Source organism: Bos taurus, chromosome 24 (genome assembly GCF_002263795.3).
Source record: "Bos taurus isolate L1 Dominette 01449 registration number 42190680 breed Hereford chromosome 24, ARS-UCD2.0, whole genome shotgun sequence".
NCBI classification, from domain to species: domain Eukaryota; kingdom Metazoa; phylum Chordata; class Mammalia; order Artiodactyla; family Bovidae; genus Bos; species Bos taurus.
The window spans coordinates 14,719,891-14,735,405 of NC_037351.1; positions in this window are offsets into that span (position 1 = coordinate 14,719,891).

A 15,515-nucleotide genomic window follows, 5' to 3' on the forward strand; every position below is an offset into this window, starting at 1 on the left:
GAGCCACAGTCAGCTCCAAGTCCTGTTTTTGATGACTGTATACAGCTTCTTCACCTTTGACTACAAAGAATATAATCAATTTGATTTCAATATTGACCATTTGGTGATGTCTATGTGTAAAGTTGTCTCTTCTGTTATTGAAAAAAGGTATTTGCTATGACCAGTACATTCTCTTGGCAGAATTCAGTTTGCCTTTGCCCTGCTTCGTTTTGTTCTCCAAGACCAAACTTACCTGTTACACCAAGTATCCCTTGACTTCCTACTTTTGCATTCCAATCCACAATAATTAATGAAACATATATTTTGGTGTTAGTTCTAGGAGATCTTCTAGGTCTGCATAGAGCTGACCAACCTAGCTTCTTTGACATCAGTGGTAAAGGCATACACTTGAATTACTGTGCCATTGAATGGCTTGCTTTGAAAATGAACTGAAATCATTCTGTCATTTCTGAGGTTGCACCCGAGTATTGCATTTTGGACTCTTGTTGATTATGAGGGCTACTCCACTTGTTCTATGGGATTCTTGCCTGCGGTAGTAGATATCATGGCTATTTGAATTAAATTCACCCATTCCCATCCAATTTAGTTCACTGATTTCTAAGATGTCAATGTTTATTCTTAGCATCTCCTGCTTGATCACATCCACCTTACCTTGATTCATGGAGTTAACATTTCAGGTTCCTATGCAATACTATTCACTGTAGCATCGGATTTTATTTTCATCACCAGGCACATCCACAGCTGAACATCTTTTTTGCTTTGGCCCAGCCACTTCATTCTTTCTGGGGCTATTAGTAGTTGTCCTCCACTGAAATTAGTAGTTATCCTTAGTGAAAATATAATATTTGCTAAGTACAATACAGAATATTCATTTTAAACTAAGGCCAAAATATATACAATTGTCGCTGCTTTTACCACTATTTAAAAATGTTCTTTGAAATAAGAGTATAATAAAAGTAGAAAGATAAAAAATAGAATAAATGGAAAAAATGTAAGTTATCAATATTGGCAGATGATGTGATTGCCCACTTAGAAAACCACTGTGGAATCTATTAAAAATAACACCAAACAAAAATGTGTAATACCACATTGTATTATTATAAGATATAGTGAGAAAACATAATTTGTAAGAATCACTTGAAATATAAAATATCTGGAAAGAAATGTGAATGAAGAATTTGTATCTAGGTTTTACATGAGAAACTACCAAACATTACTTAGGTACAGTGTTACCAAATGGTAAGCTGAGGCATCTACTCCTGGTGATTGCAAAGAACTTGATATTATTTATATGAGACTTCCCATACATTAAGTTGAACATTTAATGTGATTCCATCCCAAATGTCAGTAGACGTTGAGGAAAGTGAACTGTAACAAAATAATTATAAGGTGTGTCTCTTGCCACCTCTTCTTAATATCTTCTGCTTCTGTTAGTTCCCTACCATTTCTATCCTTTATTGAGCCCATCTTTGCATGAAATGGTCCCTTGGTATCTCTAATTTTCTTGAAGAGATCTCTAGTCTTTCCCATTCTGTTGTTTTCCTCTATTTATTTCTTTGCATTGATCGCTGAGGAAGGCTTTCTTATCTCTCCTTGCTATTCTTTGGAACTCTGCATTCAGATGCTTATATCTTTCCTTTTCTCCTTTGCTTTTTGCTTCTCTTCTTTTCACAGCTTTTTGTAAGGCCTCCCCAGACAGCCATTTTGCTTTTTTGCATTTCTTTTCCATGGGGATGGTCTTGATCCCTGTCTCCTGCACAATGTCACGAACCTCCGTCCATAGTTCATCAGGCACTCTATCAGATCTAGTCCCTTAAATCTATTTCTCACTTCCCCTGTATAATCATAAGGGATTTGAGTCATATAAACGTAGAACAACTAAAACAACATGATGCAGATCTGAGGATATAATAGTTATCCAAGTGGTCGTAATCTCTCTCCTAGAATACTCTGCTTTCATCTGCATCCTTCTGTAGTCTGTCCCTCACCCAGCAGCTGGACACTTTATTAGATGGTGAATACAGATCATGTGGTCCTTTCAAGATATATGATCACTTCCTATATATTAATACTTAGACTGATCTAAACTCCTCTCCATGCCTCAAGGTCTCAGCCTCCCTGATTGCTCCGTGCCCTGCACTCACCTACCTTTCTGTCAAATGTGGGGCTGATCCCACCATGATCCTGGGATCCTTGGTGTCCTTCAGTCACTGGAAGTGCTACTTCCCACTCCATTTACTTCTGTTCATTGCTAACGTTTCAGCCTATATATTACCTCCTTGGAGTCTCTCCTTGTGTACTTTACCTGTAGTAGATGTCCTTGTTACCTTTTTTCATGTTGTCCTATATTTGTTACTCCTTATAACATTCTGTATTTCTTTTTTTCCCCTCTGCTTGTGTACCTGTACGTCTGGTGTTTCACTAGGAGTTCAACTCCACAAGATCTAGATATTTAAAGGAATTAGCAAAGTCTACAGTAAGGCAGGCTTTACTCTTGATAACTTCTTGGAGAGAAGTTCTTGACATGGGTGAACATCCACTGGGGGAACATGCCCACACCACCTGGACAGCCTGCCAGACATGACCCTGGATTCACTCTGCTCCAGGAGGTCTACACTGCAGATCCCATGGGCATTCCTCATGTCAGGGGTGATGGGGGTCAGCATCCATTTTCTCTGGGAAACTCTTCTCCAACTTTATTCTTCCATCATTCTCTGACAATTTTGATTTAAGAAAATCTTTTCCTTTGACAGTGTTGAATTTTACTTGCATGCTATGCTCCTGGAAAACAGTGAAGACTAAGAAATACCTCATCCTTGTGTATTCTGAAAATACTTTACTGCAAAGAACCACTTTTCTACACATCACACAGGTAGTATAACCCCTGGATCCCTCCATCCTCTGTTCACCTCTGACAAGGACAGGCATAGATACTCCAAATTCCCAATCTCTGCTTCATAAATAACTGGCTGAACAATTTTGTCCACAGTGATCAACTGGAATAAAATACTTGTTAACCAAAAATTCTGTTAAGTTTCTCTTCCCCCCCATATCCCTGAACTTTAACCTACCCTCAGCCTGAAGGTGAAGCTACCCTGGTGGCTCAGACAGTAAAGTGTCTGCCCGCAATGCGGGAGACCCAGATTCGATTCTTGGTTAAGGAAGATCCCCTGAAGAAGGAAATGGCAATCCACTCCAGCACTCTTGCCTGGAAAATCCCATGGACAGAGGAGCCTGATAGGCTACAGTACATGGGGTCACAAAGAGTCGGACACGACTGAGCGACTTGCTTCCCTGGTGGCTAAGTGGTAAAGAATCTACCTGCAATGGAGGCAACATGGATAGATTCCTGGATCAGGAAGATCCCCTGGAAAAGGGCATGGCAATCCACTCCATTATTCTTGCCTGAAGAATCCCATGGATGGAGGAGTCTGGCGGGTTATAGTCCATTGAGTCACAAAGCGTCAGACGCTACTGGGCAAGCAAGCACATGGCCTGATCCAGAACGTAGGTACGCCAGCCTTAACTACTGCTTCTGCGAACAGACCGGCCTCCGGGCAAAGCATCCTCTGATCTATTGCCTTATTACACCAAATCCATCCTCCCACTTCCTCAAAATTTGTTCTTCTTAGCCTTGTTCACTCCTCTGATAAATGAAACATTCTTTTGGCCTCACAGATATTATGATAAGAGAATTTTCTATAGAGGAATAGTCCCGCTCTCCGTTTTTGGATAGTCTCTTTCCTTACTTGCAATAACCCCTTCAAAGAAAGTCTGTCTAGCAGGTCTGAATTTAGTTACTCTTTTACAGTTTCCTCTTCTCTCAAGGTCATGTTGCTTCCTTTGGTCTCCTTAAATACTTTTTCTTATTGTTTCACTATAGATTACATTGTTCCTTAGAACCCAGATACAAAATTATTAGCAATTTCTTCTATGGAGGAATTTCTTCTAAGGAATCCTTCTGGAATAGCAATATAAGAGGAGGAAAAAAGAGTAGTTTTTTGGTTTTGACCAAAATACAAGTCTGTGTATTTACCTTAGTTTGCATGTATCAAAAGTTTTCAAAAGATAATACATTCCCTTTTAATTCAATGATTCTGGTTATGGAAATTGTTCTAAGGAAATAATATGATATAACCAAAATTTGTTTAAAATATGCATGTACTTGTTGTTTATAAGAAGCATCAATGAGTAAAAGAAACAAGCAAAACTAAAATCCAACAAAAAATGGTACATTATTTAATAATTTATTTGTGAAGAATATTGTATGACATGAAACAATGTCTGTGATATACCAATGTCACATACATACATAATTAATTAATATTTTATATGTAGTATGTATTCATGTTTTTCACATTTAAAATGATGAATATGAAATTTCTTACATTTAATACATTTTTTATCTTTGTTTTGCTAAACTTCTGGTAAACATGCAAGAGTTTAAATGTTTATCTCTGTGTCCTTTACCGACAAAGCATATCCATCTATTATCCACAGACAGCTCTTTGCCTTATTATTTTCTCCCTCCTTGCCTCCACTCTGTTATTGTCAAAAAACTTCTAGTATGTGTGAAAGTCCAGCTGAAAAACAGGGGTAATGGGTAACAAGTTGCCATTAAAGATTCTTGAAATTTTGTAAGCAATGTTTTAGGTTGCTTGACACAGGATGGAAGAAGTCAAAGCACAAAAGGCCTTACTGGTCACATTTGGTTTTGTATAAATTTAAGTCCATTTGATTGATCCTAGCATTGTTAAATCCTCTTTTCGACAGAATAGTGAACCCATCATACCTCTATTTTTTTAGAAAGAGCTACTTAAACAGCATTACCTTGTCTTCACAATCATTTCAAAGTAGATAAAATCTGTTCTTATCTATCAGAAATCTGTTCTTATGCACCAGAAATATGAATTTGCTGTGTTATAAAAATGGTATTGCAGTACAAAATAAAAACATAAAAAAAACACAAAGGAACCTGAGAAGACTTGCTTCCTTCCCAACTGAGGTTTGCAACATACTGGGGAGGCTGACACAATAATTGAAAGATGATAGTATGACAGTGCAATCCAAAATATCAGATACTCCATAGCAGTACTGCTAATAGAAGCATAATGTAAGCCATGTGTATAATTTTTTAGTAGGTTTCTTTGAAAGAGTAAAAAGAAATAAGTGAGTTTATATCTAATAGTATATTTTATTTAAGGCATTTTAAAAACACTATCCAAAATATTATAATTTTTTATGTAATATATATAAATGATTAATGAGGTCTTTTGCATTTTTAACATTAAGTCTGAAATGTGTTTTCTACAGTTGTAGCACATCTCAATTTGGACTATCCATAATACAAGTGCTCAATAGCCACATGTGACTAGCGGCTACTATTCTAGGCAGAACAGGTCTAAAGGAAGGTTACAGCTAAAACATAATAATATAAAGGAGGTGGGAGGGGATATTTTGAAGTTGGGGACCCAAAATAATCCCCTGGGGGTACATGGCTTCTCAGCCCTGCCTGCCAGGAGAAGATCAGATAGCAGGAAAGGCACTGAAGGGAGGCAGCACAGCAGGAAAGAGAAAAGAAAGATGCTGTCGGTCCATGCTGACTGAAGTCAGATGTTTGTGAGGTCAAGAGAGAAAGGTATACAAGGCAGAAACGCTGGGCTAGATTGCAAACTTTTCCTATCTTCTTCCAACCCGTTTTCCTTACCTAAAGAACAAACTATTTTCTCCAAAGAAAGTCAGTCCCTAGCAGACTCACTCCCTTTTGAGTTTTCATCAGCTGCCTGTGACCTAGTTAACCACTGATTTCCAACTGAGGCAACTTTAGAGCAAGTCCTGCAGGCCCTCTCAGAGGGAAGCTTGCGTTGGGTTTGTGGTGTCTGAAGAGATGCCGGCACGTGCCGGGTTCTGGCGTCTGGCTCAGCATGGTTAATTTATGAGGCCCCAGCAAGTCAGTGAGAGGAGGAGAGATCCAGGCAGGGGACCCTGCTAATTGGCCCTTTCAGTTCCTGGCAGGCACTACTGGTGAGAAGCTCCCTGGGCTCAGACTTCTTATGTCCTTTTCAAAAGGCAGAAGAGACAGCTTAGGTCGACAATTTAAAAAAGAAAACAAGTGGGAAAAGCCCCCAGCTCAGGGGAGGGGCTGTCCCTGCCTTCACCCAGCTGTGTGGCCATCTCCTGACTCTGGAGAAGCCGTGCCCCTTAATAGAGGCTTTTGTTCCCTGAAAGCAGAAAGGGCACAGTTTTCTTGCTGTAGGTAGAGTCAGCCAATTGATCTAGACCCATATGTATCTGATTCCTGACTTCAACAGCTGTTTGAAGCTCAAGCACAGCCTGGAGAAGCCCAGAGAGTGTAGCTGCCAGGCTACAACTCAACTCTGGTCTACAGTTTGGGGGGTCACCAGAAGGAGCTAGATCCAAGAATGCTCAGGTCACCACGGGAAACTTCACAAGGAGTTGGCCAGAACTGAAAGAGGACTGATAATTCATTGTGGTTCTACCTCCTTCCCACACCAGCCTCTTGGAGCAAACTAATGGGAGTAGCCTTAACCCTACTTGCACTGTTAATTGCTTCTTTCTTTCCCATCTTCTTAAAATACCCCAGTATCTAGTTATGTTGTTGTTGTTGTTTTTTAACCTAGTTTTACCAGTACAAAAATGATGCCAGGCAGGGCTGGTGGAGTGTGAGTGAATGTGCTATGGAGTGATTCAAGCTGTTTGCTCCAGGAAAAGGCCTTTGGCTCAAGGGACTATTGAAAAAGTGATTAGTTTTGGTGGAAATCAAAGATTTATTGGACTAATACTCTCTTCTAGCATTTAAAATAGAGAGTTTAAAAGGAGATGTCAACAGATCAAGATACTTGAATTTCCTTTAAAGCTTTCACACCTACATTGGCTGGTAAGGATAAGGAAAGATATTGAATATTTGTATTGCCAGTTGATTGGAGTTATGAAACATACACAGATTTACCATTGGGTTGGTCCAGAAAGTAAGTCCCTTTACAGAAAAGATCAGTTATTTCTTTCTAATAGCATTATGATCAAACAAGACTGATGAATTGTTGGTGATAAAAGCAATTACATCTGAATATAATTCTGAGTATAAAGTCTAAACTTTGCCTGAAATTATTATCATGTATTAGTTTTAAAAATTGTTTTTGTATTTCTCATCTAATATCTTCTCCACAACAAAGATGAGAAAAAAGTAATATTACTGACTATAATGTGCGTGCGTATCTAGTTGCTAAGTGATGTCTGACTCTTTGTGACCCCATGGACTGTAGCCTGCCAGGCTCCTCTGTCCATGGAATTTCCCAGGCAAGAATACTGGAGTAGGTTGACATTTCCTCTTCCAGCAGATCTTTTCAACCCAGGGATCAAACCCTAATCTCCTGTGTCTTCTTCATGGGCAGGTGAACTCATTATCACCAAATCAGCTGGGAAGCCACACTAACTATAATATCTAGTATTTATAAGGTACCACAGTGTGCCAGTAACAGTGCTAACAAATTACCTGTAAAATTCCTAAGACTAATAGGCATTAATTCAATTTAATTTTGACATGCCTTTTGGAGAAAAGTTTACAAATGTGTTTGAAGAGACTTGAATTATCTGTTCAAACCTTTCATAACTTATCCAGCTATGTGACTGGCCTAGCCACTTACTATTTCTAACTTCACTTTCTTCCTTATAGACAACAACTCATATTCCCATGACTCATCAGAATATATGACAAACTTTCACATATTCTGTTTCACTTTCTCACCCTAACTGTGTGAGGAAAATAAGGCCTAGAGAGGATTAAAAAAAAAAAAAAAAAAAAAAAAAAACTGTTTAAGATCACAGTAAGTCTGTATGCCTGGACCTGAGCTCCAGATTTCTGATGCCAGAAGCTATGGAATTTCCCCATTATTATCATCTCAAATGCTAATGTGTTAGGATTTCACCTACATGGTATTTAGTGTCCTGAGGAATAATTTATAGTTTTGGCAGGATCAGAAATAGTGAGGCAGTTACTTCCCTGGTGGCTCAGATGGTAAAGTGTCTGTCTACAATGTGGGAGACTGGGGTTTGATCCCTGGGTTGGGAAGATTCCCTAGAGAAGGAAATGGCAACCCACTCCATTACTTTTGCCTAAAAGAATCCCATGGATGGAGGAGTCTGGTGCAGGCTACTGTCCACGGGGTTGCAAAGAGTCAGACATGACTGAGCAACTTCACTTCACTTCACTTTTGCTTTTGAGAGCATCAGCTTTGGAGAACTCCGCTGGGTGAAGAGCTCCAGCTCCTGTGTTGGCAAAGTCCACTCTCCTGGACTAAGTATCTTCACCTGTAGTGATAGTTGTAGCAGTCTTGACTCAGTGTCTAGCATTTTAGAGTAGTTGGTCAATATTAGTTATGAGTTTAATGATACAGAGAAGGATCCTAGCTGTTTATCCATGTGGAGTCTGCCTATTTTGGGGATGTGACCTAACACTTACTTCTGGTCAGGGAAAAGAGCTAAAGGAGCTACAAGGACCACACATCTGTAGATAGAAAAGTGCATCCTTTTCCTCTGGATTCTATTTTGTTTTTTCCCTTAACTGAATGCCCTTGGTTTGGAACACTTACTCCATGAACCAGCTGGTGGGCTACGAGCCAGATTGAGATCTTGGCCATGCTAAATTAAATTATGCTATTGCAGTATCAAAAAGAAGAAAAAAAGAAAAAAAAAAGAGATCTCTCCAAAGACATCAGTTTTATAAGGTACTCTGACTGTGGGCTTATGAAATATCTACATATTGATAATTTTCTCCTAAATTATTGACTGCATGTCTCTGGCACATTGTAAAATGTCTACTAATGTGCAGTAGCACAGTGGGGGTCATTCTTTAAATCTGCTTAAGCACTAGGCACATTTCTGTCTTTATGTATCCAGAGATACAACTTTAATAACAGTAAGAAGTGAGAAAAAAAAAAAGCCAGACATAGTCCAAGATCAAGATTCTCTTCTATTGCAATCTCCTTTGGAATTTCTCAAAGTCCAAAATGCAATTAATCACTCCTGTGAGGAAATTTGGAATCAACCAACACATTTCATCATTGCTTTAATTATCCTTGATGCTGTTTGAGGACCAAAGTTTCCTGCTTTTGGAAAATAAATGAATAAACAAAGTTTTCATTAAGATCCCACTCACTCTCCCTTTCATCCAAGATATGGCTATGGGCAAAGAGATAATATAGATAAGATATTATTTTTCCTGTTTTTCTGTCTCTCTCCTCACTCTCCTTTACTCTTTTCTTCTTTCCTTCTTTATGTTCTTTCTTTTCTTCCATCCTTCCACTCATCCTCTCTGTCTCTCATTATTTTCCTAATGAGAAAACTGGAAGATGGTTTCATTAAGACTCCCTAACCAGCAAGTGAAGCAGCTGACAGGGCACTGATCACACAGGTTAATTCTTGATTTCAATGAATGCGTACAAAGTGAAGGATAGAGGAAGATGGTGTGGGTGATGAAGAATTTGATTAAGCCCCAGAATTCATCAAACTTATCATTCAGTACATTTGTGGGTTGAGGGCGTGGCGTTTCAAGACAAAGACATCAAGCAGACTACACTGGGCAGGTGACAGAATAGTGTACACTGAAATTTAAAGTGTTGACCCTCTACTTGTAGACCAAGCCTTTCGCTTCCTCTTTTATTGTAAAATAAAAGAAATTCATCAACCTACATTCAAACAAAATGCATGACTTATTTATTATAAGGCAATACTCCCGACCCACCAAAGGGTCAAGAAATGGAGCTTTGCCATCTAGCCCAGAAGCTCCTCTATGGGCTCAGTCCCAATTCACCCCCTCCCCACCTCCAAAAGGGACAGTTATTATGACTTTCTTGGTTATCACTTTTATTCATTGCTTTATGGCTTTATTACCTAGGTGTTCATCTCTAGATTAGTTTAGTTGTTAGTTTTGCTTGCCTTTTATTAAAACAAAACAAAAACAAAACAAAAATATATATCTTTTGGTCTACAAATTATCCCTTCATCCCTTTTTTGTCTTTATAATTTATTAATTGAAAATCTGGTATATTTAACTTGTAGCATTCCCCACAGTCTTCATGCTGCTGAGGGCACACTCATGGTGCAATTCAACATGTTCTTCTGTTCTTAGAATTCCCTACAAATTGATAGCTGGATCCAGAGAATGGATCTAACTTGAATTTGAGCCCCTTGAGCCAAGCTCCTTTATCTGCATATACTAACAATTGAGGTAAGCACATCTAAACTACATGACTTTACAGTTTTTATTTTAAGTTACCTTGGTACAGAAAGTGACGTTTTCTGTGTTCTCCCTCAATTCATGTCCCATTAAAATTAAAACAAAACAAAACAAAAAACTAAATAACTCACTGCTTTACTAACTCAACAGATATTTATTAAACCCCTTCTAGATGCTGTTCACATCCCAAAATAATACTAATTTCATGTTCTCATGGGATTTATTCTCAGTTGGGAGAAACAGACAATAAACAAATAAATGTATGAGTCAAAGTCAGATGATGATAAATAGATTAAAAAACAAAAACCAAATCAGGGTCGGGGAGATTCTTGAAGATCTGAGAAACAGCACAGAGGGCTACAGCAGCTAGAGCTGAATATGGCAGTGACTAGAAAAAGGTAATATCAGAAACTGGTAAATTGATGGATCATGGAACATTTATCTTCTGTTCATTTAACAAAACTTCCTTTACTATATACCTGTCTGGAGCCTAATTCTTTGCATAGTTAAAGAGAGAGGATTAGAGTGAAAAAAGTGTGATTTGGGCTAAGAAAAAAATATTCAGCATTCAAGGGAGTTTGAAGACACACAGTATTGCATATTCCTGAGATCAAAAACACTCTGGAGGCAATAAATAGTAGAATAACGGAGGCAGAAGATAGGATTAGTGAAATAGAAGACAGAATGGTAGAAATAAATGAATCAGAGGGGAAAAAAGAAAAATGAATTAAAAGAAATGAGGACAATCTCAGAGACCTCCAGGACAATATTAAATGCCACAACATTCGAATCATAGGAGTCCCAGAAGAAGAAGACAAAAAGAAAGACCGTGAGAAAAAACTTGAGGGGTTAATAGTTGAAAACTTCCTTAAAATGGGGAAGGAAATAATCATTCAAGACCAAGAAATCCAGAGAGTCCCAAACAGGATAAACCCAAGGCAAAACACCTCAAGACACATATTAATCAAATTAACAAAGATCAAACACAAAGAACAAATATTAAAAGCAGCAAGGGAAAAACAACAAATAACACACAAGAGGATTCCCATAAGGATAACAGCTGATCTTTCAATAGAAACTCTTCAGGCCAGGAGGGAATGGCAAGACATCTTTAAAGTGATGAAAGAAAATAACCTACAGCCCAGATTACTGTACCCAGCAAGGATCTCATTCAAATATGAAGGAGAAATCAAAAGCTTTACAGACAAGCAAAAGCTGAGAGAATTCAGCATCACCAAACCAGCTCTTCAACAAATGTTAAAGGATATTCTCTAGACAGGAGACACAAAAATGATGTATAAATTTGAACCCAAAACAATAAAGTAATGGCAATGGGATCATACTTATCAATAATTACCTTAAATGTAAATGGGTTGAATGCCCCAACCAAAAGATAAAGACTGGCTGAATGGATAAAAAACCAAGACCCCTATATATGTTGTCTACAAGAGACTCACCTCAAAACAGGGGACATGTATAGACTGAAAGTGAAGGGCTGGAAAAAGATATTCCATGCAAATAGAGACCAAAAGAAAGCAGGGGTAGCAATACTCATATCAGATAAAATAAACTTTAAAATAAAGGCTGTGAAAAGAGACAAAGAAGGACACTACATAATGATCAAAGGATCAATCCAAGAAGAAGATATAACAATTATAAATATATATGCACCCAACATAAGAGCACCACATATGTAAGACAAATGATAACAAGTATGAAAGGGGAAATTAATAATAACACAATAATAGTGGGAGACTTTAATACCCCACTCACACCTATGGATAGATCAACTAAACAGAAAATTAACAAAGAAACACAAACTTTAGATAATACAATAGACCAGTTAGACCTAATTGATATCTATAGGACACTTCACCCCAAAACAATGAATTTCATCTTTTTCTCAAGCGCACATGGAACCTTCTCCAGGATAGATCACATTCTGGGCCATAAATCTAGCCTTGGTAAATTAAAAAAAAATTGAAATCATTCCAAGCATCTTTTCTGACCACAATGCAGTAAAATTAGATCTCAATTACAGGAGAAAAAATATTAAAAATTCCAACATATGGAGGCTGAACAACACGCTGCTGAATAACCAACAAATCACAGAAGAAATCAAAAAAGAAATAAAAATATGCATAGAAATGAATGAAAATGAAAACACAACAACCCAAAATCTATGGGACACTGTAAAAGCAGTGCTAAGGGGAAAGTTCATAGCAATACAGGCACACCTCAAGAAACAAGAAAAAAGTCAAATAAATAACCTAACTCTACACCTAAAGCAACTAGAAAAGGAAGAAATGAAGAACCCCAGGGTTTGTAGAAGGAAAGAAATCTTAAAAATTAGGGCAGAAATAAATGCAAAAGAAACAAAGGAGACCATTGCATATTCCTAACTTACATACAAGTAACCTCGATTCAAGGCAGCACATAATCTATGTCACATCATTAAAGGTCCTTTAGAATTCACCAGAATTTTTTCTGATAATGACAATAAAAGAAAAGCTTCCAAAAGGAGATAGCACTTCAGTGAGGTACTGAGAAGAGGAAGGATTTTGAAGTTGAGAGGACTTCAGTAGAGGAAATGCCATAAGCAAAGATTCAAAAGCAGGAACACAGAACATATTTTGAGAATGGCCAGTGGACTCATTTGACAGGACATGTCAAAGGAGTTGTGTACTAAAAAAGCATGTAGAAGTTAGATTGTGAATAAGCTTGAATGCTATGAAAAACAGGTTTATGCTTTAGAAAGTGGAAACTTAAGAAAACCGTTTGAATTAGCAAATGATAAAATAAAGTACAAGGGAGTGGAGAAAAAAAAATAAAGTCAGTGTTTGAAAGAGGAATTCTTCAGACAATCTAACAGATCAATCCAGAGCTGAGGGACAGAAGAGAAGAGCCATTAAATTTCAACTGGGACTTCAGTTAATAAAGAATAAGAGGACTGAACATGTACTATAACCACATTTCTAAGAGTTAAACTACTGCACATGAGAGCATAAATCATAATGTAGACTATATATGCATATACATCATGAAGCATATTACTTACATATGTAATGTAGAGTTGGCCTTCCCATTCTGCAGATTCTGCATCTGCAGATTCAACCAACTACAAATTAAAAATACTCAAAAAAAAAAAAAATTCTAGAAAGTTCCAAAAGCAAGACTTGAATTTGCCATGAACAAGCAACTATTTAAATAGCATTTACATTGTATTAAATATTGTAAGAAATCTAGAAATGGTTGTTAAAGTGTCCAGAAGGATGCATAGTTTAAATGCATATATTAAGTTGGTGCAAAAGTAATAGCGATTTTGAACCCTAAATTTTAAATCATTATAACTTAAGGCTCAAACACATCTTCATTAATCAAAATACAGTCATTCCAATCAACACATTTTTGCCAATGAGAAGTAAGTTTGCTTATTCCTGTACCATAAAAATCCATGTGTTGGGATTCAGTGAACACTTGGAAAAAATTTTCTGTGTCCTACTGGTTGTGGAAGCATGTTCCATCCAAAAAATTATTGAGATGCTTGAAGAAGTGGTAGTTGGTTAGTGAGAGGTTAGGTGAATATGGCAGATGATGTAAAACTTCCTAGCCCGATTCATTAAACTTTTGAAGTGCTGATTGTGTGACGTACAGTCAGGCATTGTGGAGAAGCATTGCTCCCTTCCTGTTGACCAACACTGGTTTCAGGCGTTTCAGTTTTCAGTGCATCTTACTGATTTGCTTAGCATACTTCTCAGAGGTAATAGTTTTACCAGGATTCATAAAGCAGTAGTGGATCACACTGACAGCAGACCACCAAACAGTGACCATGACCCCTTTTTTTTTGGTGCAAGTTTTGCTTTGGGAAGTGCTTTGGAGCTTCTTCTCAGTCCAACCACTGAGCTAGTCATTGCTGGCTGTCATATAAAATCCACTTTTAATTTCACATCACAATCTGATTGAGAAATGGTCCAGTGTTGTTGCATAGAATAAGAGAAGACGATACTTCACAATGACGATTTTTTTAATTTGCAGTCTGCTCGTGAGACACCCACTTATCAAGCTTTTTCACTTTCCTAATTTGCTTCAAATGCCAAATGAACATAGAACGGTCAGCGATGAGTTCTTGGGCAACTTCTCATGTAATTGTAAGAGGATGAGCTTCAGTGATGCTTTCAGTTGGTTGTTGTCAACTTTCAATGACTGCCCACTATGCTCCTCATCTTCAGGGCTCTTGTCTCCTTTGCAAAACTTCTTGAGCCACTACTGCACTGTATGTTCATTAGCAGTTCCTGGGCCAAATGAATTGTTGTGAGTTATCTCTGCTGCATGATGACCCGTTTTGAATTTGAATTAAAAAAAAAAAAAGCCCTCAAATTTGCTTTTTGTCTCACATCATTCCCATAGTCTAATATACATATAAAATAAACAGCATGTAATAATTTATTAGCAAAAATATAAAGCAAGAAATGTGCAGTAAAATGATAATATAACCACATTTATTTAAGAATGTATTCCAATATCAAATGCCTAAATGCAGCAATACAAAACTGCAATTACTTTTGCATCAACCTAATACTATGCCATTTTGGTGTCCAGAGGGGTTCCTGAGACTAATTCATGTGGATACTGTGGGACAAATGTGCCTATATATATGTGTGTGTTTATATATTGCATGTGTTTGCCAATCACTTACTCTTTCTTTTACTTTTCTTGTTTTCTTTCCCTTCTGAATTCCAGTGCTTTCTTTTTGTCCCAAGAGTCTTGAAGCTTTTTACCAGTATAATTTCACCTTAATCTGGCCTTCCAGATGAGTCCTTACAGGGTCTGGATTTTTGTAGCATACTACCAAACACATTTCAAAACTTAACCTGTCCTGAGTGCCTTTCCTATAAAGCTCTGCTTTCCAAAGTGACAATTATTTGTAACAAACTGTGTAGTGGTGATAAGTTTAAATGGTACTTCTTTAAGTAACACATTTCCCCTTTACATATGTAAAGTCCATGGTACACTAGTTTTCAGGCAACAAAGTGAATTGCTGGTTAAGAAAGCAGGCCCTGGAACCATATTGTTCAGACTGCAATTGTACTTCTGTCCTTGCTGTGATATTGGACAGAAATCTGAGTATCAGTTTTTTCATTCTACAAGGAGAAACAATTATGTAATTATATCACTTTTGTATGAAGGATTACATACAGTTAAAATTTAAAAGCACTTAGAACTGATACTGGCAGATACAAGCATTCCATAAATGTTAGCA